Source organism: Macrotis lagotis, chromosome 7, assembly GCF_037893015.1.
Source record: "Macrotis lagotis isolate mMagLag1 chromosome 7, bilby.v1.9.chrom.fasta, whole genome shotgun sequence".
NCBI classification, from domain to species: Eukaryota; Metazoa; Chordata; class Mammalia; order Peramelemorphia; family Peramelidae; genus Macrotis; species Macrotis lagotis.
Window position 1 is genome coordinate 182,778,574 of NC_133664.1, and position 26,098 is coordinate 182,804,671.

At 35.1% G+C, this 26,098-nt stretch overlaps 1 long non-coding RNA gene across 2 annotated transcripts in view; it reads right to left on the reverse strand.

Moving 5' to 3' along the window:
- The window catches only part of LOC141493195 (uncharacterized), a 50,080-nt gene extending 28,527 nt beyond the window's left edge, over nucleotides 1-21,553 (reverse strand). For both annotated transcript variants that reach the window (XR_012470143.1, XR_012470142.1), the window contains exon 1: nucleotides 21,063-21,553. This is a non-coding gene — a long non-coding RNA (uncharacterized LOC141493195). The remainder of the gene's footprint in view (nucleotides 1-21,062) is intronic.
- Nucleotides 21,554-26,098: the final 4,545 nt, after the last annotated feature.

Genomic DNA, 26,098 nt, shown 5'->3' on the forward strand with positions numbered 1-26,098 from the left:
CTCCTCCTTCTATGGCATTGCCTTCTCTCTCCCAACATAACCAGTACTCTATTTCAAGTCTTCAGCTCTCACTCTGGCTCAAATTTCTATTCACTTCTAATCCATTCTCCACAGAGATACCCTGTAAGAAATCATGCTTCTCCTTAGATTTGACTGTGAATTTTCTTTGCTCAAAACCCTTTAATATCTTCCTACTACCATTAAGAAGAAAAGTATTCTTTCTGGCATTCTGTGTAGTATGGCTCCTATCTATCTTACTAGCTCTAGTATTCTCCTTCATGCAGGGCATCTAGGTGGTGTAATGAATAGAGTGTTGAGCCTAGAGTCATAATGATTTAAAATATGTCCTCAAACACAGTGTGTGACCCTGGCCAAGTCATTTAACATTATTTGTCTCATTTTCCTCATCTATAAAATGAGTTGGAGAAGGAAATGGCAAATCACTCCTATCTTAATGGACACAACTGAAAACAACACAAAAAACAACAAAATTCCCCCTTCATAACCTGTGTTCCACTCAATTTGAATGAAGATAAGTAAACTGGACATTCCTCTATGAAAACTTTCCTGCTTTCCCCAGTTTTTTTTAATGATTTCTCCTTCAAAATATCATGCCATAGAAAGATCCATTGAATAAACTGCAACTTTTAGCTAAGAGAAATAATGTCTTAGGGAGGTTTAAGGAAGCAGGAACTTTCTTAAGCATTTATGTGAACAGTATTAAACTTATTCTGCCAAGTAAGTAGCAATGGGTAGACATTGGGATAGGTGGAGGCAGAATAAGGCTTCTTATAAGAAAATTTGCTAATAATTCGAGTTGTCTAAAACTGGAATGGACTTCCTTAGGAGGTGGAAAATAGATTTCCTCATAATTAGAGGTCTTTAAGCAGATTCTAGAAGATTCTTTACACTTCAGAAGCAGGTTAACTTAGATCAATTCTTTGCCCCTTATTTGTGGAATCTTTGCATTATTTTTAGTTTCATGATGAACAAGTGTCCTTTATTGCAATATCTTGTACAAAAATATCATCTGGCTTCAATGCAAAGATTTCCAGTATTGCAGATCCCTAGGAAGCACAGCAATAGAGTATTGACCTGAGTTCAAATCTAGCCTCAGAGAGTTACAAGCTATATGACTCTGGATAAGTCATTAAGTGACCCAGTCTTTCATCTGTCTGCTTCAGGTTTCTCATTTGTAAAATGACCTTAATAATAGTACCCACCTCAGGATTGAATGAAATGATATATATAAATGTCAATAGTTATTACTACTGTTATCTAGTTAAACTACTGCTTTCCATTATTCTCAGTGTCTCATGTTCTGTATCTTAGTATCACCACTTCATTTACTTTACTGTATGTCCTACAATTAAAGGAAGAAATTTGCCTTTAAACAGCACAAATTAGTTCTTCCAGTTGAATTAGGGTGAAATCACATAACACAGCTTATTTAGTAACATTTTACTCCAAGGGGCAATAAATACCAAATTTAATCGCATGGCTAGAGTAGTTTATTGGGGACTCAAGCAATGTTTATTTTTTAAATGAACAAACAATAACATTAGAGTCCTGGAAAGAAAAGTTGCCACTTTAATGCCCTTCAGATTTGTTCCTTAAAATGTGAGAAAATCTTCTATTCTTAAGGGTGCCTTCACTCTTTTCTGGCATCAAAAGGCTTGCATTACTGTTTTGGTGTTTGGCTATTTTTATGAGATTTTCAGTAACTGTGCTTTATTCTGCTGAAAAAAATGTCTATTTGATTTTTAAAAATCAGATCAGCATGGCAGCATGGTGCCTTTATGTTTGAAATGTACTTTGCCTACAATAGTTTCATGGGATCAACCTTTCTAGAGTAAAGGAAACTACAGCTTGAAACTTTGTAAGAGTGTATTTAGTAAAGTAGAAGAAAAGGAGGCCATATTGCAAAGGTTAAGAAGGAAGTATGTATATAGACATGTTCTTTCATATATGTATATTGATACAATAGTAATATTAATGAATAGTAATAGTAAAAATATACAATGCATAATATGTGCTTTACAGAAATTTGATCCTTTCTATAATTCTGTGTGTTATGATTGTTCCATTTTACAAGAAACTGAGGAAAATAGGTTAAATGCCTTTTTCAGAGTCAGACAAGTAATAAATGTCTAAGGATGGATTTATATTCAAGTCTTCCTGACTCTAGGGCTAGCGCTCTATTTACTGCATCAAAATTGTAATAACTTTGGGACTTCGTTACAAAATGAAGATTGTAATCCATCCAGGCTTGCCCATCTTGTTTCAGTCTGGTCCATCTTTTCTCAAAAATTCACCATAGGTGGTTTACCCAATATATCAGAAACATTCTTCATTTTCTCCTTACATTCAACTCAAGTCAATTAATATTTATTGAGTGGCTACTATGCTCCAGATACCATGCTAAGTGCTTGGGATACAATTAAGAACATATAAAAAGATACTTCCTACTCTCAATGAGTTTACAATGCAACACAGAATTGCTGTTCTTTGGAATCCAAACCAAGCAAAGATGCTGAGGGGAAATTGGAGAGCTTCATCACTAGGGTACCAGTGAAAGCCTTCTCCTGTTCGGTTGTCATCCTTCACTTTAGGCTCATCCTCTTTTCCTACATGTTTCTTTTTTTTTTTTAGGTTTTTTTTTTTGCAAGGCAAATGGGGTTAAGTGGCTTGCCCAAGACCACTGACTCCAAGGCCAGTGCTTTATCCACTATGCCACCTAGCCGCCCCTCCTACATGTTTCTTGATGAAATCTTTTATGCCTGTTCTTCAGAGTTTCTTATTTGTTTTGTTTACATCCACCATAAATTTCTCCAATGCAGTTGAAAAACACATATCCCCCTAATAAAATAAATAAATAAATAAATAAATAAAAATAAACAAAAACCAAATAAGTAATTAAAAAACAAACAAATAAAAATGAAAGAAATAAAAATAAAATAAAATAAAACTAAAAACATATATATATATATATGTTTGATTAGTATACCAAAAAGATCATAAGTTAAATAAACTCCATGTACAAGAGGAACCTAGACTTCATTGCTTGTAGAGTCCTCAAAGCCTGCATAATTTTCAAGTTTAAAATGAATTCATTTTGATGTATATTGCTTAGTTCAAGTTGGAGCCAATTTGATATTTCCCTTTACTATAAACTCTGAAAGGAGGGACCCTCTTTGCCTTTCTTCAAATCCCCAGAATTTATCACAGTGTCTGAAAATAAGAGTATTTAATAAATTCTTATTGACTTCTTGACTATGTTGATCTTCATAGTTTTTAATGGATAGGTTTTTCTTTTTGGCCAATGAACACCTTCAACATCATATTAATCACAGTAAGTCTGAAGTTTCAATCTGCTTCACCTTAAAGAAGTTGCTGTTAAACTGAGAACATGACCAATGCACTGTGAGTTCTGTGAAGGCTCAAACCTCCACCTTGTAGATACTAAAAAGACTAAAAAGAGACAAGCTAAGTAACCATACATTGCCTAGCTGATTATATTCAAAGAGACTTGAGAGCAGAGACACTGCAAAAAGTTATTGTGGCAAATGATGTACTTTGTGTAGCTTTCTGTCCCATAGATCTCTCTCTATGTACCAAACATTTCAGGCGGAAAACCGAGACCCTTTTTTCTTCCCAGCCTTATCTCCATTGTCATTTTCAACTTCAGGTTCTGATCTTGATTTTGCCTTGAAATTACCTTCTGTCTCTGGACTATTCAATCAATCAATGTGTCAGTCAGTTTATCACCAAGTATTTATTAAGTACCTACCACCTGTTAGATATTATGTCAGATGCTAGAAAGACAACAATGAAACCTCCTCTGCCCTCAAGTAGTTTACATTTACAATATTTTACATATTTACACAAATGCATACAAATATATACAAAATATATTTTTGTTGTTCAGATATATCTGATTCTTCATGACCCCATTTGGGCTTTTCTTGGTATAGATTCTGGAATGTTTTACTGTTTCCTTTTCCAGTTCATTTTATAGAAGAGGAAAAGAGGCAAGCAGGGTTAAGTGACTTGCACAGCTAATAAATATCTTGAGGCCAAATTTGAACTTAGGCTTTCCTGACTCCAGGTCTGGTGTTTCATTTATCTAGCTTCTCTACAAAATACAGACATTAAATAAAAAAGTTATCAGAAGTGTTATTAGTAGCTGGGACCATCAGGGAAAGTTTCATATAGAAGTTGATTCTTGAGCTAAGTTTCAAGAAAAATCACTTTAAAAAAATAAGAGTTTCTGGGAGGGAAGGGGTAAGGAAGTGGGACACAGGAATTACAAGACATGGAGACAAGAGATGGAATGGCATGAGTGTAGTACGAAGAACAATTTGACTGACTTGTAGAGTATATGAAGTATTTGTGATGTATAGTAAATCTGGAAAAGTCACATAGAGTTTATGGTTGATTCTAGAGGCAAGGGGAAGCCACTAAAGTTTACCCAGTAGGGCAGGAAAATCATTTAAGCGGGTATGTGATGGATGGATACATGGATGAAGTGATGAATAAAAGGGGAGACTCTTGAGGCAGGAAACTTAATTAGGTTATTCCAATAGTACAGGAGATGTGTGATAAAGGCCAGATTGACAATGATGATCCAATGTGCAGAAGGGACAGATATAAGAGATGTGGAAGTGGAAATAACAAGATTTGACAACTGCTTGACTAAGTGAGATGAGATGTGTCACAGATAGACACAAAGTTGGAAAGATGAAGGCACCTTTTCTAGCTAATCACTCAGTTTATCCAGCTCTGGAAGTTCCAAATTCATTTTTGTTTTGCTTTTCTCTTTGTTTTTCAATCCATAAGAGGAGAGGGTCCTGCTCCACCCTTTAGTCTTTCTTCCAGGCCTTCCTCTGCCTCCAGCTTTGACTCTGATCCTTCCACATCAAGTACATAGAAAAGGACAGATTCCCTGACAAAGATATTTGCAAACAGTATGGTTACAATCAATAAAAAGATTATAAACAGATAAAAATGTCTCCATTCCAAGATTCTACTTTATGGTTAGTTCTAGAGTCCCTTGAGGAAAAAAACAAAACAAAACAAGGTTGAAGTGATTTGAATTAGACTTTAGATTTGTAACCTCTGCCTGAGGAAACTGACAGTTCCTCATTTTGATAATATAAATATTCATGAGTTCTATATTATCATTTATTAGACTTCTTTAAGAATCTGAGAATGAATATATTTACTCAGAATGCATCCTTTGTGGTATAGCTTCATGTTGTGTTTATTTGACATTTTTAAAAATGACTTCTTATATTTGGGATATTACTAGGATACTTCTAAAATTCATTTCAATTTCTAGGACTGGGAGACATGTGGTCTCCATTCCATTAATCTACTGATTTTTGTCACACCAATCCCTAGTATTTTGATGTATAATGTGTGTATGTTGTGGGAGAGAAGGAAGGAATGCTTATGATCATTTCTCTTCTTTACTCAATATTTGTGGTATCTAAAGCCCAGGTCCACTTGATAAAGTAGTGACAAAACCAGAATGAACTAGCTCCCTCAATGTTTTTTTCAAAATTAAAGTGATGCTTTAATTTTTTTAAGATTTTATTTATTTTGAGTTTTGTAATTTTTCCCCTACTCTTACTTCCCTTCCCCCACCCCCACAGAAGGCAATTTGTCAGTCTTTGCATTGTTTCCATGGTATAGATCGATCTAAATTGAATGTGATGAGAGAGAAATCACATCCTTAAGGAAGAAACATAAAGTATAAGAGATAGCAAGATCAGACAATAAGATATCAATTTTTTTCCTAAATTTAAGGTAATAGTCCTTAGTCTTTGTTCCCTTAGTGGGTTTTTTTTTTTTTTTTTAGGTTTTAGGTTTTTGCAAGGCAAACAGGGTTAAGTGGCTTGCTCAAGGCCACACGGCTAGGTAATTATTAAGTGTCTGAGACCGGATTTGAACCCAGGTACTCCTGACTCCAGGGCCAGTGCTTTATCCACTACACCACCTAGCCGCCCCTCCCTTAGTGTTTTATGACACTGTCCACTGGCATCACCTTTGAACCAGTTTTCCTTCAAGTTAAAGAAATGAGATTCAAAGATAGGGGTTGTAATAAAATGGGAGAAACCTTTACATACAAAAGATAAGATTGGTTTGGCATCTTGGAAACCATGGGATTGTGCAAAAAAAAAAAATTTGATTATTTATTAGGGAGATATGGATTCTCTTCCTGGGTCTTTCATGAACAAATGAAAATGAACAAATCATAGTTTCTTTCTGTTCACTTTTGCTTTTTTAATATTGGGGGAAGTGACATTGACTAAATGTTAGATGTTGATTTTGGAGTATAGGACCACTTTGAATCATAATTCTGCCCATTACAATTTGTTTGACCCGGAGTAATGTACTTAATTTCTTGACCTTAATTTCCCCAGCTGTAAAATGAGGGACTCAAGTGGTTGAAATCTCCTACACTACGACTTTATGATACTTTTTGCTCTAACAAGATGTGTTTCTTTAGAATAGTAGAAGATGACTTTTGAATGAATGGGAAATAAAAAGAACTGAAAGCCCACACCTCTTTTGTTCTAAAAATAATCTACCCAGACCACTAAGAGTGGGAGAGGTAATACCGGTAATCCAACAGAAAGAGTTTCAACTTGGTGTGATTTCACCGACACACGGAGACCCACATGAGAGGAACTGAGAACAGCTTTTGTTTAAAATTAATGGCTGAGGCTGGTCTGTTAAAAGCCTGTCATTTACATGAACAAAGGAGCAATTGCCTTCTGACAGGAGTGACGGGAAAATGGAAACATCGGCTCAATGTTTCACCCACAAATCCTCTTTCATCTGCTCACTCCATTTTATCCTCTGACCTGTCTTTGCCATTTCATTTCTCTCACTGTAAGGAGTTACTGCCATTTTTAACATGTGGAGTGACCTATGTCTGGTGATTTCCAGCACCCATTTGACAAGAAGGAGGCCACTTATTATTGTTCGATCATCCCTTTGTGGGAATTTCATGCTGTTCTTTCCCTTAGATGGAAACAAAAAGCTAGACACGAATTGGGAAAAAGTATTGGGATTTGTAGCAGTTCAGGTCAGGTAAAACTATAATCTTCACTGGGCTGACCGGAGGGCACTTTCCATTCAAATCATAAATAAGTAGACAACGATAAATCCTTTTTAAAAAATCAATAAAACATTATTTAAAAATTCAAAGAAGAAAAGAAAGAGAATTATAGAAAGAGGACACAAACCGGGTAATATTTTTATTTTGTTAAATTTGATATATCCTTTTAAAAATATAGTTAATAGAATTTCATAGCTTTTTATACAATCTTTCTTGTTCTTTTTTCCATTGTAAAGTTTCTGTCATCGATGATTTTTAAGTTCAAAAATAAAGATGAATTAAAATACACTGCTGCTACTATGAACTCCAGAGTATTTCATCACTAAAGTTTCTTTTTCTTTTGCTTATTTTTTTCCCTCCTTCCTCCTCCTGCCCTGGCAATGCAGTTAAAAGGAGATGTTCCCATGTCACATTTTGCTGAACTCTTTGGAGTAATTAATGCCATACCTTACGCCTAACTGTCTTATAAAAAATTGACTACACTAGCCCAATGATGATATTTCAGTTCAGAATCCTCAAACCAGACTCCTCAAACTAGAGATGCAAAATAATATCAATATATGTTAGAAACAGGTTACTTGAGTCAACATGACCGCTAGTAAAATGTCTTAAATTTTGTTTCAACTTAGTGATGATTTGACTAAAAGATGTATAACTAGAGTGGGAATTACAACAGCTCCTCCTCAGGGTGCTAAAATTTAAAGGTCATTCCAGACCAGCAAGCAGAAATATCCAAGTTTAGCCAATGAGCAAGCAAGAAAATTTGCTTAAGACAAGAAGCTACCAGATAGCTAGATTTTTCCTCTAGAAGTCCATTGACCTTGGACAAATGGAGTGTTTACGTTCTCTGATGTTTGTCTTCATTCTATGATAACTAAGACCTTAAAGAAATAATTGTATTAGATGGGCTTAATTTATGGAACACACAAATTTTCCCTCTACAAGTGACTGGTTGATCTATCAATGGTCACTATGCTTCACAAACATTATGACTTTTACTAGCTAGCATCATGACTCTTCAGTCAACCAGTGACAGGAGATATTCTTTATTGATATAGAATAAGAAGGTCCCTGGTAGTTGTATAAGGATGCAAGGTAGAAGCTACTTAACTCTCAGACTTTGCTCTAAGGTCTTATTTTCCCCCATAGTTTTGAATATGATTTCTACTTGAAGTCAATGTGAATCCAGATTCATTAATGTTATCAGATATCAAATATAATTACAATGTAAGGGTAAGAAAATCAATTAATTGACAAAGCTAAATAAGAAAGGATGGTTAAAAAATACAAGGATACAAGGAGTTGGGGAGAGAGAAGGAGGTTGTTTTCATAAATTTTGATTTCCTTCCACTCCAAGTAAGCCTTCAACAGATATTTACCATGTTCAACCATTAACCAAAGAGATTCTTCTTCAGAGAGATTTTTTTAAGTGCTTTAGACAAAATGAAATAGCAGTGAATTCCCTCTGAAACTTTGACTTAAGTTTTAGGATTATATCCCCAAGATTGGTGGGGAATTCTGTCTCTTTCTGGCCCCCAAATAAACTTCCAAACTTCTCCCCTCATGCAAAATTCTCTCCTCTAATCATTATATCAATTAAATTACTTATTATAATAATTATATTCTCTTAACTATTTCCTGTTTATAACTTATTTGTACATATTTGCTTCTTATCAACCTTATTTGATCACGAGCTCCTTGAGATCAAGGAGTCTTTTGCCTGTCTTTGCCCCAGAACTTAGCAGTGATCTGCTTATTGACTATCTGATTCTCTCAGTAGACTCTTATTATACAGAAAATCCCTAGCTAGAACATTTTTTTTCCTTTTTTTTCTTTTCTCTCTCTCTCTTTTTAGTTTTTGTAAGGCAGTGGGGTAAATGACTTGCCCAAGGTCACACAGATAGGTAATTATTATGTGTCTGAGAGCAGATTTGAACTTATGTCCTTCTGACTCCAGGGCTGGTTCTCTATCCACTGCACCACCTAGCTACCCCTCTAGCTAGAGTATTTTTAATTATCTTTCATGTATATTGAGTTTTTCTCATGTGTTTCTTGTGTTACATTATTTTTTCTCTTTGGCAAGGTGGTTGGTTCAAATAAGGCATCAGATATTTAATACCCATGAATCTCTGTAATCTCCATCTCAGTTTCCCCATTTTTACAAATAGGAAGAATAATAGCACCTATCTCCCAGGATTGCTGTGTAAATCAAATGAAATAATATTTGTAAAGTGCTTTTCAAACTTCAAGAATTGGATAAATTCTAGTTGTTTTTATTATTATTTGGTCCAATAAGAAGGCAAAATATATAACTTCCTGAGTTAAAGGATTTTTCTTACAATTTTTTAAAAGAAAAATTTTTTAGCAGTTCTTCTATTCCCTTTCCCCTTCCTCCCTGGCTTTCCCTGCAAAAAAACAATAGCAGGAGATAGGATAGTCTACCTTGTAGAATCCCTAATTAGCTGAAATAGCCACTGTGAAAACTGCTTACAGCCCACCTTTTTCTCAGAGCCAAATTTAGAACAAACAAAAAGATTCTGGTACCTGCTTCCTTTTCAAAAGGATCCATAAATCATGCAGAAATATGTAACTAAGCTTCTTATTGAGCAATCTAGCAAATTGTAATTAATAAAATTGTTTAATAATAAGATTTTGGCAACTGTAGTATGCACACATATATCATTGCAATATGTAGAGTGATGCAGAACTCTATTATTAGAACATTTAAGAGTGATGGGTTATCATTACTGATTAGTCTTTCTTTTTTGCCAGTCCTGATTATAAAGCACTTCAGTTTGAGACACAGAATATTAACCTCTACCATAAAATGCATTATTAATATGTCCAGAAAACCTCCTTTAACAGCCGTATGCAGTTTTATTGCTATGGTAGCCTTTGGAATGTGGCATTAATAAAATTGATGCAATAATACCGCTTCTAAATTGGTTGTTACTAGTAATGAGGGAACAATTTGGTAGTGAATAGTCTCTGGAAAAATTGGAGGCAGCTATTTGTTTCTACGCTGATTAATTAATAATTATTCATTAACTAATGCTAAATATATGGAATCTGACCTCAGGTGTTTTAGTCCATCTTTTCCCCAAATGATGTAGGGTCTTTATTTGGGGACTAGTGCCAGTAGTTAGTTATTTCTCTGGCACCTGAGAATTTGTGCTAAGCACCAATATCTAATAGTAACTTACTTTTCTAAAGGCCAGGGAGGGGAAGAAGGGGAGAGAAAGACCTCCCTGTGATTAGGTCTGGAGGCCCAGTTCTTTTGCATTATGCAGTAATGTTACGGCCTGAGGCTAAATTCTGGGAAGTAGTAGGAAAAACTCACACAAGAAAGGCATTCATAGTTGAAGCTTAGGGGGACATTTTCATAGACTGCATTTTAAATAAACTGGGAATATATGAATTGCCTGTGCTAAATGTTTTTTTTTTTTCCCAATGAGAAATTTCACAAGGGTATGGACAACATCACTATTCACTATAGTTATTCATTTTAAATCTAGTTTAATTTTTTAATATGATATGAAGAATAAGACAATGTATGTTCTCCAAACCTGCTTGCACTTGTCTTGAAGAAGATCCATCAAATGAAAGAGGATTTCCTATGGAAATGAGATCCTACATGTGTTCATGTGTATAAATGGCATTGGACTGATTATATTAAGTCCTAGAATTTCACAGAACTTCATAAATGAAATCCATAATCATTCAGAAGGCTTCAGTCTTACTATCCACAGTGGGATGAAAAATGTATATTTTCTAGACTGTGATATATAGTTATAAAGACAGAACTGGTCCATCATTCCATGTATATTGGGCAGGTCCTACAAATGACCAATGAACTTAATCCAGAATTGAATAGACTAGAGTAGGTCTATTCTAGTTTGAGAAGTTGCACTTGAGAAATCATGTAGTATTTTCAAGCTAAACTTCTTGAAATGAAAGATCAGTTTTTTAAGAATCATATTATTTTAGGAATGCTACACATCTCTGAATTTGGGGATATCAAAATCTTCCAGGAATCAAAATAGTGGGGAAAGCCAAAGGGAAATGGATAGGTATACAGTGGGCACAAATAGGCTATAACTAATTACTTAATGATCAGTTGATGTACAGGCAGTGTGCAAATCAGAGAGATAAATCAATGGAAATGGTTTGTTCTCTACTTTGTTGGAGAAAATAGTAACAGTGAGAAGATGATAGATTCTTTGGAGTACTGACATATTAGTATCTCTTTTAGGTTTTTTTTTCAAGATAAATGGTGTTAAGTGGCTTGCCCAAGGCCACACAGCTAGGCAATTATTAAGTATCTGAGACTGGATTTGAACCCAGGTACTCCTGACTCCAGGACCGGTGTTTTATCCATTGCACCACCTAGCTGCCACAACATATTAGTATCTTAACTAACAACATTTCATTGTACTTTGGGGCCTCAGAGTAAGGGAAAGTTATCATATCAAGTCATCCAGTTCTGGACCAAAGCCATCCAACTCACTTGACAGTCTTCATTTTCCTTAAGAGTTTCCAGGAAGAAAGACGTCAGAGTTTCTCTTAGGTAGGTTGTTCCAATGTTCACTCATGTCAACTAAATTCACTAAAAATGTATTAAATGCCAACTCTGTTCAAAACATAGTGCTGAGGAAGGACACAAAAGAAAAATGAAATAACATCCTAAAGATACATATACATTCCATTGGGAAAGAAGGAAGAGTGTTTACTTTGAATACATATAAGAAAGCACAAAGTAATTAAAAGGAGAAGACTCATTGAGGATATTTTCAGAAAAATCTGGAAAGACTTAGATGAACTGATACAAAATGAAATGTACTGAATGTACATTGTACAAAATGAATGGACATTTGTACAAAATGAATGTACATCTGTACAAAACAAAATGTATTGAATATACAATGTACAAAGTTACTGAAATATTGTAAGATGATCAATTGTTAATGACTTAACTTTCCTCAGCAATACTGTGACCTAAGACAACTCTGAAAGAATTATGATGAAGAATGCTATTCATCCTCAGAGAAAAAGCTGATGATGTCTGAATACAGATTGAAGCAAACTTTTTTTAACTTTATTTTTTGAGGTTTCCTTTTGATGGGAGGAATCTGTGTTTTCTTTCATAAAATGTATATTATGAAAATGTTTTGCATGACTACATATTTATAACCTATATCAATTTTTTTTACTTTCTCAAGGAGGGGAGGTAGGAAGGAAAGAAAGTAAATTTGGAACTCAAAAGTTTTAAAAATTAATATGAAAATTGTTTTTATATGCAACAAAGGGAAAATAAAATACTAAATAAAAAAGAAGAGACTATTGAGAACTGGAAATTCAAAAGCTTTTTGAAGAAGGTGGTAATTTATCTTAGTCTGAAGGAAACTATGAATTCTGATAGACTGAGAGTAGGAGAATACTTATTCTAGGCATGGGAGTAAACTATAGGAAAACAGAGAGAAGGAGATGGATTACTGAGTTTCGGGGAAAAAGTTAACAGAGCAGTTTGCATGGACTGCATAATGAATGAAGGATAGAAATTAGAAATACCTGGAAAAGGAGTTTAGAGTTATATTGTGGAGTCTTTTAAATGCCAGGTTAGACATTTTGCATTTTATGCTAGATGTAAGAGAAAGGCATTGAAAACTACTGGGCAGGAAAGATGAATGGACAGATCTATGTCTTGTGATTACTTTGGCAATTGAATGGAGGATGATTAAGTGTTCTGGGGTCTGGAAAGAACAAGATTAGACAATCAAAATTTTTTGCTTTGGGGTCAGGATTGATGAAGAATTTAGTCACTATTTTCTCCCACTGTGTAAAGTTGTTTGTGGAATATGTCAGGACCCATAGGATTCATATGCTGAAAACATTATAAGAACAGCAGAGATTGGAGGGTGGGTTCATTGCCAATCTGGACATTAGAGTGGTGATGGAACATTGTGCTAAGCATTGGATCATACAATTTCTCCTAACTAAAGATAAAGCAACTATCTCTGTGTAATGAGGATATGCCAATTGGAATGTCAGCCTAATCCAAATGGCCCTTTAATTTATCCCCCACTGGTTAGATGACTGTCTTATCTTAGGGCAAGAGATTTGCCTCTGCCAATCATCATTTGCATCATTATACACAGACCACCCAAGGTCAAATGTTCAATCTCCTAGAAGTCATTTCTCTGAGAAATCAAACTACTTCCAGAAGGGGGAGGACTGTCTTGTCCAGTGGTTTCTTGAATCCAATCTCCAGGAAGTCTTACCTGATAAGAATGGACTGATTTTTGTATATAGTTCCAGATGACCTTCTCCTTCCCTTCCTTCCCCTTACCCAGTGCAAAATCATCTAGGCATCAGTCCTTACCCTTCAAAGGACTCTGTACATCTAGACAAAAAACCTTAAATTCCGTATGATTCATGGGCTTCTTTTCCTCTGGGGTGGCTCAGACAACGTTTTCTTAGAAATGTTTTAGGAGAGCAAAGGATAGTGTGGATAGCAGGTGCTTTGTTTTCTAACAACATGAGGAAGATGAAATAGTGCACTATAACTATTGCAAATGTGCATTTATTTGGCAGCAAGAGAACTCTCTAGCTCTCTTGTTGGTAATTCTGAGATCCTGAATAAAGATGAAAGAGAAGGAGGTGGAATACTGAATTTGGGGGTAAGGTAGCACACAAATCTTTTATCTCCACTTAGGGACAGCCCCATGTGAAAGAAGGGGACAGTCCCGAATTGGAGGTCAAGATTTGTTAGTATCCCTCTAATGCAAGTTGGTGTAATAGGCAGCAGAAAGTTTTTTTAGCTATTCTGCAGGGGCAGAGGTATATGATAGAAGACCACTCCTTGGGAAGGCAGAAGAGGAACCAACAATTTTCTTTTTCTCTCTTTTCTTTTTTCCTCTAGAAACTTGGAAATTCACATGGCCTTGGTCAAGGGAGGTCTTGGACTTGCTTTAGCTAACTATTGACATGTCCCTTTCAGGAATAAATGGGTCATTTTCATGGATTGTTGTTAAAGTTTCCATCATCATTATACATTATAATTTTGTAAAGTATAGATTTACCTGTTTGTATTGAGTTAAAGCATAGACTTGATGTTCAACCTACTTCCATTAAAACATAGAGGAAGATCTGGAAAATGGCCAAATTCATCCCCCCCCCATTCACTCTCCCACTACATCCCAGGTCTCCAATCCTTAAGGAGAACTCAAATTTAATTCAGGGTTAATATTAAACTAAAAGAAGACTTTATTTGAAACATATCATGGGAACATTTTTATACATTTTTATTCTGGCAATGTATACAATATGTAAACTGTAAACAGATCTTTCCCTCCCCAACTAAAAGTATGATGACTGTTAGCTCTAAATTCAATACTACCCCACTCTACACCATTTTTCATTCCCATCCTCCAAAACTGTAATGAGTACACACTAATGTTACCACAGCATTGACAGTGACCCATTCTATTCCCTACTATTCCTTATCTATTACTTCATCACCTTGGCAGTCTGAGTCTATCACCATCCTACCTGCCAACTGTGGGGTGTCAGAAGACAGCACACTATTTCTACAAAAGCCACTGGCAGATGCATAACTTTTCAGGACTTTTCATGTTTATACCTAAATGCAAAGCAATTTTTTTAAAGCCACTTAATAACGAAAAGAATAAAACTACCCCCTTTAGGATCTTAGGGTTCAGTAAAAGAAGAAAAATCAACAACATATATTTCTTTGTAATACTTGCTCCCCTAAACTAGTAAACAAAGAAAAATTCCTGCAGTGGGAATAACTTTCTGTTTTTTTTTTTTTCAAAAACTTGTGCATCTGTGGGTCTTGGTGTCTCATGTATTCATCTAATCTCAGATGTCACCTGAAAACATTTCCTCCTGCTGGCTCATCTTTCCTTCCTCTTGCTTCCATTCCTGGTCTGATAATTGAAGGCTTTAATTTATTCACCACACAATGTCTTTGCCCCACTGCCATCTGTAATTTATGCTTTACACACTCTGCTGACTGGTTTTATTTAATCTTGTAAAAAAATGACAAGAATTTTGTGAACCAGTTGGTAGGAAGCACCCCATTAAAATTGTCATGCATAACAGTGTGTAAAAAAAAGGAAAAAACCAGGAATGAATTTCAGTTTTCTAAGTTAATGCCCTTTTTAGCACTACCCAGGTGGTGGTTACAGTTATCATTAATATTATAAATAAGGATAACTGGAGCCTCAGGGGATCAAGAATTACCTCTCAGGAGGATGCTAGAACTGTTAATCCAGGTTTGAAAAATCAACATAGGCAAAACAAAAGGAGAATAGACTAACATGGACTAGAACAGCCAGAAGGTAATTAAGCCTCTGCAAAATTTGTGAAAAACTACAATAATTTAATCTATTTAGTTACAAGTTGGCCTCTGTTCTATCCCACCACCTTGTTGTAGCAGATCACCCAGAGGATGAAATCAAGGGAAACTTGTTATCTGTTATTTCCTTTTCTCTGACTGCCTTTCAAATAACTGGCTGTTTTTTCATTTTCTGCTTGGTTATGTCACAAGTGTGTATGGATAGAGATAGAGAAAGAGATGGAAGAAATACTTTATTTCAGAACTCAAGCTCTAGTCCAAGCTTCTGGCAAAAGAGATAAGAATCACTGCATGCTTTGCTGTAATTTTATAATGGAGCGTCTTTTTTTTTAAGGTAGGTGGGCGTTGGATGGGTAGACAGGAAAGGTTAGATTACCTAGCTTGACAGAAATCAAAGAATATCAAAATTAGAAAGATATCAGTGGTTATCAAACAAGGATATAACCAAGAAGCAATTTCTTCTTTAACATTGTTGACATCCAGGTTGAGCTTGAAGTTTTTTGGTGCTGCAGAACTCATTAACTCTTAAGACAGCTCATTATACTTTTTGACAGTGCCAAATGATGTGAATTTTTCATCCCCCATTCTCCCATTCAGAATTTGACTTCTTCATTACTTGTTTATAATCTCCATTTTTGAGGACATACCCAGGTTCCCACCACCACTCTCCTGACTCCACTACTGATTCTCTGGACTACTGTATGATGCCCAATATCTCTCTTCATGAGATAATATTTGTAAAGCACCCAGCACAGTATCTGACACTTAAATGGCACTACCCACCCTTCTCATCCTGGAAGACATCTCATCCTCTCAAGCCTTTTTGCCTTGCAAGATCTCCGTCCTTGAAACCCCCAATTTATGAGTTCTTCCTGAACTTCCAGAAGGCAGCCATTCTAACTCCTTCATTCTTCTCCCAGCTTTGCTTCTGTCTCTGAACTTTGCCATCATATTTCCCTTCTGCTCTTCCATTTTACTGATCCTTAATGTTGTCTTCACCTAGTAGATTGTAACCTTTTTGAAGGCAAGTTTTCTTATTCTTATTTATCTTTATTTTATCCCCAATACTTATGTACCAGGGTACATGGTAAGCAGTTAATAAACATTTTTTGACTTGACTTGTTTATAGCAGATGAAAAATCAGTTTCCATACCTACCCTACCCCAAACATTCCAGCTTTGCTGCCTCATACCTCACATCTGGAATGTTTGGTTTTTGATTATTATTAAACTCTAGTATTCCTTAAGTTTCAAATTAACAGTTTTCTCTTGCCTGATGATCTTTTCTTCTTCTGAGCTATCATAATTTTTAATGTACTATACCAACTAGCATTAATCATTAATCTTAATAACAGGATTAAGATAATAGATATAGGGTTAAAAGGTAGGTGGGACTGTCTAGTAGAGTTTTTTTTCACATTTTACTGCTGATGGAAGATTATATAATATATTATCATAATTTCTTTTCAGGTGTTTGGAGAGGGAGCATGGCATGGTAGGGAGTCTGGATTCAAACCCAGCCTCTCCTACTTATTGCCTACTGATCTGGGCAAATCACTAACCCTTCTGAGCTTTAGACAGCTCTCTCAGCTTTTCTATTAAGTTATAGACAGATTGAAATTACATTGGAATATTTCTTTTTAAAATTGCAGTTAAATGATGGATATACATTTTAATCTCCCCCTAATAGACTATTAACTTTTCCAAGGCAGAAATCTTATTTCTTTTTGTATCTCCCTTAGCACCTCCCACAGTTCTTTGAATATAGTGCATACACAGTAACTGTTTGTTGAATTTAAATTTTAGAAAATTCAACTTGAAAGGTTCCCCAGTGAGAGTTAGCATAATCAGCTATGTCAAGCTCTACTCATGAGCTTTAGTTTTTTTCAGCAATTGCAAAAAACCTTGTACTGAGAAATGTCTGATTAATAAAATTAAAGAGAGATTTAGCTGCAAGCTTAATCCCCCTCTTGGGTCATTTGCTTTCTAGATTTCTAGGCTGATTATCTTTTCAGGTCAGATTTTCTATCATTTTCCCCTCTTCTCTCTCATTTATTGGATCAATTTTTGTGGTTGTTTTTGATTAATCAACAATAAAATGCTTGACATTCCTATGTCAAAAGGAATTCATAAAACGTTCATAGATATAGAACTAGAAGGGATTTTATAAAATATTGAGTCTATTCTCCTTCATTTTGTGGCTGAGGAAACTGAAGTACAGAGAGGTTAAGCAATTTGTTCAATGTAACATTCAGTAAATGTCTGAAATTATTGTTTGGCTTCATTTTCTGAAGACAAACACTTCAATTAACTATTGCTAGTTAAATACTAGTGCAAATGCTTGAAATAGAAAGTAAACTGTAACTACCATAATCAATTTTTTAGTTTTTTGCAGGGCAAATGGGGTTAAGTGACTTGCCGAAGGCCACACAGCTAGGTAATTATTAAGTGTCTGAGGCTGGATTTGAACTCAGGTACTCCTGACTCCAGGGCCAGTGGTCTATCCACTGTGCCACCGAGCCGCCCCCATAATCATTTTTTTTCAAAGATTTTTAAACAAACTAGAAATACCACTAATTCTTAAGAAGAACTTAAAAAAACCACATTTAAGCTTATGTAGGATTTGTTTACTGGGTTCTGGAAATAATGTCTTTTCTTTTAAGTTAATTTAAATTCCTTCTCCTTAGGATGAGCAGCCTTTTGGGAGGTGTTGCTATGTGCCTTATCTAGGTGATCAGTGCCATGCTTTCATACAATGGCCCATATCCATTGTAAAGTATTGGCTTGTTTCACTGGTAATACTGTTTTATAATTGAATTGGCTGGTTACTTTAGATATGAAATCAAGAAGTTTTTATTAATGAATGATTGATTTCATCACTAGTTGTCACCTACAATATTCTATTCTCATAGATAGACTTGTAAAGGGACCTTAGCATTCATCTAGTAGAAATCCCTCATTTTTCAAAGAAGGAAATAAATACAAGAGGTTAATTGAGTTGTCCAAGAGCACTCCAATCTAAGTGACAGAACCAGGACTGAAACCCAGGTCTTCTAACTCCAATTCCCACATGTGTTCCTCTATTTCATGTTGAGTCATAGAATGTGAGAGTTGGAATGGGCTCCAGAGCCCATCAGTTCCAAGATTAACATGATGGAGAAGCCACATCTTATATTCCTGGCAATTAAGTCATCAGCCTTTGCTGGAAAACCTCTTGTGAGAAGAAAGACATTATCTCCAAAGGCTGTCTATTCCATTTTGGAATGTTGTTAGTGGTCAGAAAAGTTTTTCTTACACCAATATAAATTGTTTCCCTGCAAAGTCCTCCTCTTACTTATAGTTCTCACTAGTGGAACCGAGCAGAAAAATCCCTCTTTCACATCAGATCCATATTGCTATACCAATCAAACTATCCAAGCTAAAAAAAGTGAAAAAATTCATCTGAAGCAAAAAAACTTCAAGAATAGCAAGGGAACTGATGAAAAAAAAATGTAATGGATAGTATCCTAGCTCTACCAGATCTAAAACTATACTATAAAGCGAAAGTCATTAAAACTTCTTGTTAGTGGTTAAGAAATAGATTAATGAATCAGTGGATTAGGATAGATTCAAAAGAAATTGCAGTAACTGACTACAGAAATGTACTATTTAACAAACCCAGAGACATCAGCTTCTGAGATAAGAACTCACTATTTGACAAAAATTGTTGGGAAAACTGGAAAATAGTATGGCCAAAAACTAGGCATAGATCCACATGTAACATCCTGTACCAAAATAAAGTCAAAATGGGTAAAGGATTTAGACATAAAGAGTGACACCAGGTAAATTAATAGACCAAGAGATTATCTATCAGATCTATGGAAAGGGGATAAATTGATGACCAAACAAGAAGTAGAGAACATTATAAACTGCAGAATGAATGATTTTGACTATATTAAATTGAAAAGGGTTTGCACTAATAAAATCAATGATGCCAAAATTAGAAGGAAAGAAGAAAGCTGAAAAACAATTTTCACAACTAGGTCTCATTTCTAAAATATATAGAGAATTTATAAGGTTACAAGTCATTCCCCAATTGATAAATGGTTAAAGGATATGAAAAGACAGTTTTCAAATGAAGAAATTAAAGCTATATGTAATCATATGAAAAAATACTCCAAATCATTACTAATTAGAGAAATTAAAATTAAAACAACAATGAGGTATCATCTCATACCTATCGGATTGGCCGAGGTGAGAAAAAAGGAAAATGATCAATTTTGGAGAGATTGTGGGAGGATGGGACATTGATGCAATGCTGGTAGAGTTCCATATCGGTAGAGAGCAATATGGAACTATTCCCCAAGAGTAATAAGACTCATAGCCTTTGACTCAGCAATTTCAGTTCTAGGTCTATATCCAGAAGAATTTTTAAAAAGGGAAAAGTTCCACATGTACCAAAATATTCATAGCAGCTCTTTTTGTAGTGACAAAGAATTGGAAATTGAGGCGATGCCCATATATTAGGGAATGGCTAAACAAATTATGGTATATGAATACTATGGAATAGTATTGTGCTATAAGAAACCATAAATGGTCAGACTCTAGAGAAACGTTGAACAAATTGTAGGATCTGATACTGAACATAGAGAGTAGAACCAAGAGAATAATGTATACATTAACAACAACATTATGGGATGGGCATCCTTAAGGAAAGCAGCTCCTCTCAGCAGTTCAGAGAGCTAATAGAACTGTATTACACCAACTAGGGACAATATTATCCCCATCCAGAGGAAGAAAAACAAAGCAGAATAAAACACACACACACACACACACACAAACACACACACACACACAAACAAAACACCTTTTCAAAATCTAATGAACACTCTATAAAAATTATCTCTTATGTACCTCTTTCCTCTTAATCCTAATTCTTCATACTGAAAATAACTAATCAAACTTTTTAATTTTTTTATCCATTTGTCCTAATCTGGTTTATAACATGTTGTTTCCTTCAGCATTTTTTTGGATCACCTTGACTAAGCTGCTGAGTTTGTTTCCATATTTTTCCTGCTTCTCTTTCATTTCTCTTCCCAATTTTTCTTCTATCTCCTTTACTTGATTTTCAAAATCTTTTCTGAGCTTTGTCATAGAGTGAGCCCAACTTCTATATTTTTGGAGGCGTTAGATGCAAATGTTTGGACTTTATCATCTTCAGTGTGTATATTTTGATACTCCATGGGACCAAAGTAATTGTCTATGGTCAGGTTCCTTTTTTTCCCATTTATTCATTTCCCCAGCCTGTGCCTGGTTGGGGGTGCTTCCTGAGCTTTTGAATCTTATTGGGACACCCAATGTAAGGACCTCAGTATGTGAGGCTCTGACTGCTCTTCTACTTGTGCTCTGGTCTGTGGATGATCACAACAAACACACCCCTCTGTCCTGGGCTGTGAGGAGGGTGGCCCCTGCTCTATGGGGGCCCAGACTGCAACTAGGATCTGAATATGGTCAAAAGTCCAGAGTCCTGTCCCAGAGACAGAGGATAGACGTTGATAGATTCCTTCCACTCCCTTACCTTTGTGGACTGAGCACTCAGGGAGCAGCTGCTGGGTGGCTCCTGCTGGGCGGTTCCAAAGGCCTACTTCTGTTTCTTGGGATCTGGGCTGCGCTGAGGGCCCGGCTGTGCTGAGGAGAGCCATGCTGGCCTGGGCTTCACACTCACTCTGGCAGAGGTTTCCCCGCTGATCTTCCAAGTTGTTCTTAGTGCTTCTTGGGGTAGCAGGTCAGAAAACTGCTTCTGCTGCCAGAAGCCAGGACTTCCAGGGACCCAGGCACCCAGGGACTGCTCCTAGAAGGCTGAAACTCCTTCACTCTGGCATGCTACTGCCCACTCCAACCCTGTAGAACAGCCTTCCCACTATTTTCCAGGTTATCTTGGTCTGGAGAATTGCCTCATTGAAACTTTCTGTGGGCTCTGTCTCTCAAAAATTTAGTTAGAGTCATAGTTTTAATGTTTTTGAAATATTTTGCAGATAGCTTCTAGGAAAGGCTGTTCTCCTGCCACTATCTTGGCTCTGCCTCTCAGATAGAGACCGCCTGCTTTTCAGAATGACTTAGTAAATTCTTAGCCATACCAAGAGTAACTATTTTCCTTTGCCTTCTCCAACATCTGTCATTTTCTATTTTTGTTGTTTGTCAATCTTATGTGAATGAAATATAATTCTTAGTTTCCATTTTTATAATTATTATTGAATTGGAACATTTTTTCCATATTGCTAATGATAGAAATAGGTTTCTTCTTTAGAACACTGCTGCTCATAATTTTCACCATTTATAAATTTGAAAGTCACATTTATTCTTATAAGTTTGAATCCATCTTTATGTATCTTGGAAATGAGAATTTTATCAGAGAAACTTGCTGCAAAGATTTTCTTCCCAGTCACTTGCTCTGGAGATCCAACCTACTACAATGAATGAGGTTTGGAAGGGTATTGAGAGAATGTGCTTGCTATACATGACTGTATTTTAGTTGCATCTATCTTTGGAGATAAATTTTATACCCTTTCATATGCATGTTTTTATATTTAATATTCTATAGCCAATTCAACTCTGTCATGCATTTTTCCAATGACCTTTGGGTTTCTGACAAAAATTATCCAGGGGTTTGTTGATGGATACTGCCACATCAACAATGAATACAGAGATATGGAGAAATTGGTTGGTTATGCTTAAAAGACAGATTAAGTGTATACAAAAAATTAAGTGGACTCAGACACAGCAGTTTTAAGCAATTTTATACAGATTTTGGTTACAGGGGTAGAATAGGCTCCATGGAATTTTACAGAAACCCATAGGGAAGATCATATCAAAAGAACAGATGACAGAAGGGAAAAATCTGTATAAGATAAAACAGTATACTAGTTTGAAAACATTGGAGCTATGGAACTCAAGCTTTAAATCTGCAGGCAAGAGTACGAACTAACCAGCTGACACCATGGGTATATTTGATATTCCAGTTCTATTTTGCAGCCTCTATCTAGTTATGTGACCTACTAATCTTAAGTAAACAGTGGTAAGAAGCTAAGCCAGAAATTCTTTTATCAAACATTGACATTTTAATTCTTTTAAAGTTATGGCATCCCATGGTTTCTTGACAACAAACCAAAACAGGAGACTACTGATATTAAGGGCCTAACTTGGCAGTGCTATTCAGCTTATGACATGCAAACATGATCTAGTATTATGTCTTTCCTCTATTCCTTTTGTTAAAGCTATTTGGTTATCCAAAGAAACTGAAATATATATATATATATATATAAATATGTATGCATATGTTTTGAGTGTGTGTGTGTGTGTGTGTGTGTGTGTGTGTGTGTGTGAGCCTTGTATTCTCTTTTCTTATCTTGTCCAGTTTTTCCAGGTGTAAAATAACTAGTTGTTTTAGAGATATTGCAAAGCAATGAGTAGAAGATGAGAAGCCTAAAATCCTCCAAACTTAGATAGACAGACATATAGACAAATAGGTAATAGATAGATAAAGATATAGATAAATAAGACTATATATATATATATGTGTGTGTGTGTGTGTGTGTGTGTGTATGTGTCTATCTATCTATCTATCTATCTATATACATATATATATACATATATGTATATATGTATATATATTTGAGACAACTGGGTGTCACAGTGGTAGATGCTGTATCTGGATACAGGAAACATCATCTTCTTGGGTCCAAATCTAACCCCAGACATTTACTAGCTGTGTGGCCCTGGGCAAATCATTAAACCATGTCTACCTCAGTTTCCTAATCTGTAAAATGAACTGGAGAAGGAAATAGAAAACCCCTCTAGTATCTTTGTCAAGAAAAGCCAAATAGGGTCATGGAGAGTTGGACATGACTGAACAATAACTATATACAAATATACATACATATATACACACACATATATATATAAGCACTTCATATATTTCCAATGTCTTCTAAGCTTTATATATATAGATATATAGAGACTTATATGAAATCATGTATGCACAGAAATTCACAAATTATATGTATATACATGTATATATATATAACATATATATATGTGTGAATATTTATAAATATATACATATACACATACACATTCCACTGATAGATTATCTCAATACTTTGCCAAAACAACTGCATATTCTACCTATTTTTCTTTCTTTTCCCTTTCTTCCTCCCTCCCTTCTTTCCTTCCTATCTTTCTCTATATGTTTATTTAGTTGGTTCTGGATGTTATTTAGGGTTTTTTCATGGTAGTGGTTTGTTTATTATAGATCAAGGTAATACAAGACAGAAAGATAAAAAGAGACAATAATTGAAGAATAATAAAAATATTAAGTTCAACTCTATCCTACCACTAAACAATTTGGATTGCCAAACCACTTCCTCCTAACAGACAAGAAGAAAATATGATAAAGATCCCCTAAGAGATGAAAATGAAAGGCATTGGGAGCAGAGGGAATAAAGTTAGAAATTCTTGTAACTGAAAGATTTCAATGCTAAAAAAAAAAGCCTCAGATCTGGATATTTTAGAAATTAAAGTTTTTGCATGAACAAATACAATAAACTTAATTCTCTTTATTATCCACTTTATTATCCACTCCTCCTGACTTCCTCATAATATCCTAGAAACTTCTTCATCCTAGAAGATTACTTTAGCCTGGGAACTCACCCCTTAGTAGTACCCTTTGACCCTGGAGCCCCTCCCCTGATTAAATAGAAAGTTCCTCCATTTGAGGAGAATAGCTAACTCTTCATTTTTCATCAGACTTCATTCTTATTTACTTCTCTTTACTTTTTCCTCTTCCTCCCCATTCCCACCCAAGCCCCTGCAAAGACTTACTTTATAAGTTTCTTTTAGGTATTATCGCATTAAGATATAATTTCTTCAAAGGCAGGGATTGTCTTTCTTTTTGCTTGTAATTTGTGATCATTTAATAAATGTTTTAGTCTGACTGACTGATTAAAAGGGAAGTAATTAACTGGAGAATGTCTCTGCAATAAACTTCTCAGATAGCTAAGAATAAGAACCATTCCCCAGTTGATAAATGGTCTAAAGACATTAAAAAGCATTTCTCCAGGGAAGAAAACCATGATATTTATACTCATACAAGTTAAAGAAAAGCAAATTAAAGCAACTCTGAATTTCCACTTCATGCTTATCAATTTGACAAAGACAACAAAGACAAAAATAAATTTTGGAAAGAGAATGGAGAAATGGGTTCAATGATAAACTGTTGGTAGACATGTGAATGGCTCCTGTGAATTGGGGAAAGAAATATGAAATCATAGTATTTGATTCAATATATCCAAGTTCTTATATGTGCAAAAATATTCATAGCAGCTCTTTTTGGAGTATTTTTCAAAAACTATAAACTAATGGGATATCCATCAGTCAAGTAATAGCTAAGTAAGTTGTGGTATATGAATGTGATATAATTCTATTATACAGAAAGATGATGAAATAAAACATTTCAAAGAGACATTGAACTAAATATGTGCAGAGTGAAACAAGCAGAACCAAAAAATAGTTTATTTAATATCATAAAAATAATTTAAAAGACTTTAATAAATTGATGAAGAATGAAATGAACAGAATCAAGAAAACAATTTATACAACATTGCAAAGATATACAAGTATATATGGTTGCTCTCCACTGTTCCAGAGAATGATGATAAATACTAATGTCTATCTCCCATCAGAGAAGTGACAGATTAAAAAGAGCAGGCTGAGAAGTACCATGTTTTTGCATATAGCCAATGAGGAAATTTGTTTTATTTAGCTATGCATACTGAATTCAAGGAATTTGTTTTTCTTTTCCCTTTTTCTTCTAGGAAAGTGGGAATGGAAGAGAGAAAAATAGATTCATACTAACTGACTGTACTGACTGCTCTATGTGCATGTATATTCAGATGATGTCATAATTTTGTTAGTTTTGTACAATTACTTTTCAAGAGACTTTCTTGGGAATTGGGGGTAGTCTGTAATTATTTGCAATATAAAAACAAAATACATTAATATAACTTTTAAAAAATCATAAAGGCCTGGACTTAAGAAAAAAAGAGAAGAAATATGGAAATAAACTGTCAACATTTTTCTTGTGTGATTCTATATCTTAACTGAACACTTAAGAAAGTATTTAATTGGTGACTTTGGCTAGTTGGGGGAAGTAATCTCACTAAATGCATTTTTATAAATTATCAAAGAACTCAGAAAAATCATCTTCTGTCATAGTAGAGCAGCTTAGAGGTGTTGATATTAGGTACCCGAATGTAAAGTGTTCATAAATTCTTTAAATTACATCATTGCGTGCATTTTTTCTTTCAAATCAGAATAGCTTTATAGATTAGTAGTGGGTGGAGTGCCAGAAAGAATAAATGTTTGAGAATATGGAGAAAGAACCAGACAGAGTACAGAAGAGATTTCAAGAGAATTCAGAAAACCTTAAAAGAGTTTCCCCAAAGTAAAAAAGAAAGATAACTTGATTCTTTGATTTAGAAGGGTAGACTGCCATTGTTGAGTGGTTAAAGAAGTGGAAGGGGAGAAGACAGGGAGTCTAGTGTGGTTCTTAAAGTC